This window comes from Lactuca sativa, chromosome 4, assembly GCF_002870075.4.
Source record: "Lactuca sativa cultivar Salinas chromosome 4, Lsat_Salinas_v11, whole genome shotgun sequence".
In the NCBI taxonomy this organism is placed as follows: Eukaryota; Viridiplantae; Streptophyta; class Magnoliopsida; order Asterales; family Asteraceae; genus Lactuca; species Lactuca sativa.
The window spans coordinates 333,816,190-333,819,397 of NC_056626.2; positions in this window are offsets into that span (position 1 = coordinate 333,816,190).

Consider the following 3,208-nt stretch of genomic DNA (forward strand, 5'->3'; position numbering starts at 1 on the left):
TCCGATGCTCCATTTTCGCTACTAACACCTAGGATGTCCAGGGCCTCTCACGTTGCGAGTCTTGAGTAGGCACCAAGGCAAAAGCCTAGTGCAGACACGTGGCGCATGACGCAGGTAAAACAACCAATTTTTAAATAATTCATAACTTTTGCATACGAGCTCCGTTTTTTACTTTTTTTTTTATATATCCAGATGTAGGTATTGACAAGATCTACAACTTTCCTTTTGACTATATAGGCTAATTCCCGACCAATTTTAAATTTAACAGTCCGAGAAGATTACAGTATTAACGACTGTGTAAAATTCATAACTTCTTCATACGGATTCCATTTTCGAATGTCTTTTGATCATTGAACTCCTATTAATTAGATCTTCAATTCTCATTTAGATCATTTTTGCTTAAAATTGACCGATCTAAAATTCGATTTATGAGTTGTATACTGCTACGCTGAAACTTTGAAAAATCATAACTTACTCTTATGAAGTTTGATTTTGACGTTATCTATATGCACGCTCTCAGTTTAACGAATACTATGACTTTAGTTTAGATTATTAAGGTTAAAAAGTAATTTATCAAACATTCACTTTTTACGTTAAGCGGAGCCGTGCAATTTAATCGCAAAACTTTGACGAGTTATAACTTATTCGTTATAAGTCGTATTTGAGCGTTCCTTATACGTATAGAATCCTTGTGACATATACTATAATTTTGGTTAAGATTATTTATCATAAATAATATTCTATCAAAAATTCATTTTTAACGCTTATTATCTTTAAGCTTAGTAGCCCGAATCTACGGGCGTTACATATTAAGATGCTTCAACTTACGAAAAAACAATTCATACCCTCTTACGAAAAAACAATTCATACCCTCTTATACGAATAAACAATTCATACCCTCTAAACCGGAAAAAGACAAATATGAATCAAACTTAGGGACCAAAAAACTATCACATACAGTAGACCTATTCGAAAAATGATGCTCCTATCTTATATGTTTCCCTGCCTTACGCCTAGGCAGACCATGTCATCACAACATACGGAGATTCGTCTAGTTTGGTAAAAATATTTATGAATCCATTAAATTTTGCAATATGATAAGTACCAATAAAGCTTATAAATCAAAAGTAAGTTACAAAGAATATACAATAATTTGCTATACTTTTAAAATCCATGTTGTAAGACATAATATAAACAAAAAACGTAGGTGAGAAATTTCTGGATGTGGGGGCATGCTGCATGCATTATATTCGTCATGGATGTGCGTAGGACCAAAATTAGGCATGCATTGTCCCACAAAAAATATTAATACATCAAAGTCAAAACCTTATATCCCCATATGAATGCTGCAATTGTGTCATGAAAGTCATTTGGACTCTAGCTTGGCCTTGTATTAAGGTTTTTAACATAGAGTATCCAACCCTTATCTATGCAATATCATAACATATTTTTTGGCTTTTATTTGCAATAGTTGTCCTCATTTCTTTAATAAAACTACTAGTAAGTTGGGATGATGATAGATTTTTGGAGCCATGCTTAGGGCGTAACACATGCATGGACACATGGTAACGGTCACCAGTAGATAATTGAATATCACCAATGGATTTATCTACAACTAAATATGTTGCTAAAAATCGAATTAGTGGTTTCAACTAGGGGTATCAAAAAAACCCAAACCCGCTTAACACGACCCGACCCTAACCCGAATAAAACATTTCGGGCGGGTTTATTAGGGTCAAAATTCTTAATCGGGTTATTCGGGTTAACCCGATAAACCCGAACTATAGTTAGGGTCATGTTTATGGTTGATTTTTTTTTTATAAAAGTTGGGTTTCGGGTTAACCCGATTAACCCGAATGAATGTATACTACAATATTTATGTATTTCATTCCATCTCACGCAGCAGCGGAATCACCTAGTTGGTAGGGGTAGCACGTGCTACCCCTCAATTATTCCATAGAAATGTTTTAAAAAAATCTTATACATAAATGCAATTATTAAAAGGGACATAGCTTTCTTCCTTCATGAATTACATTAAAAATTAAGTATTACATTCAAGCCCATTGGTGACTTAGCCCATTAAATGCAAATACAAGGTGAAAAAAGTTGACGTTATTTCTTCTGCTTCGTTTGATCGTCTCCTGCATGCCGCCTCTTGACGATAACTTTTTTGTTGGCAATAAAGATTCGTCTCTATTTGGTCGCTTTCTCGTTTACGGACTCATCATGAAACAAGTATTATCTAATTTTTCAATTTTTATGTGTATGTTTTAATTTATTTTAGTTGTTTAAACTGAAAACCTAATTAACCAATTAGCTGTTATGTTGTTAGTGATATTAGGTTTAAGAGAAATTAAATAGTCTCCTATTTTTTGTTTCTATATATCCTCCTACCAAATGAAGTGGTGACATGTGTAACATTTAATGCTCATTTAATGATATTTTAGGATACTAATATGATATATGTCATCACTTGAATTGGTAGGAGGATTGGTAGGATCAAAAGGTAGGATGATATTTAATTTCTCTAGGTTTAAATATTTAATTGTGGATTTTAATCTTCAATTGTGCTTGTAGGGTTTAATTGGATTTTTTTGAAAAGAACATTGGATATTTGGATGTTGGTAGTAACGATGAAATAGTGGGGACAAATGACCTCAACCAGGACCTATTCCCATTTTTGATATTAGTAATCTTCATTCAATATAGCCAATAGTTTGTTATTAAAGAAAATATGATTTTAAAAAATTATATTATTATCTTTTATCGATGATTATTTTCGTGCTACCCCTTGCAAAAATATCTGGTCCCGCCACTGATCTCACGTCTTTTATTTTTGTACATTATGTGGTCTAAACAAGAGGAAAATAAGATGTAATAGAATTGTAGACTAAATATTGCACAATTGGAAATAAATATGCAACATAGTAAAATAATATGCAGTAGTAGTTTACGTAGCCTAAAATAAAAAATACATAGCCTCAAATCAAATGGATAATGCTTTTTACTTGTATAGTAGAAAGAAAAAAAAATAAACCATATGTATTCAAAGTGATTTGGATTTAACACTTCCTAATTGAAGCTTCTAAAAATAAACCTTATCATTAATATGACACAATATTTCTATCTTACATTGTAACCCAATTAACTAGACTAACCCGACCCTATAAACCTGAAACCCGAATAACCCGAACCCGGATAACCTATA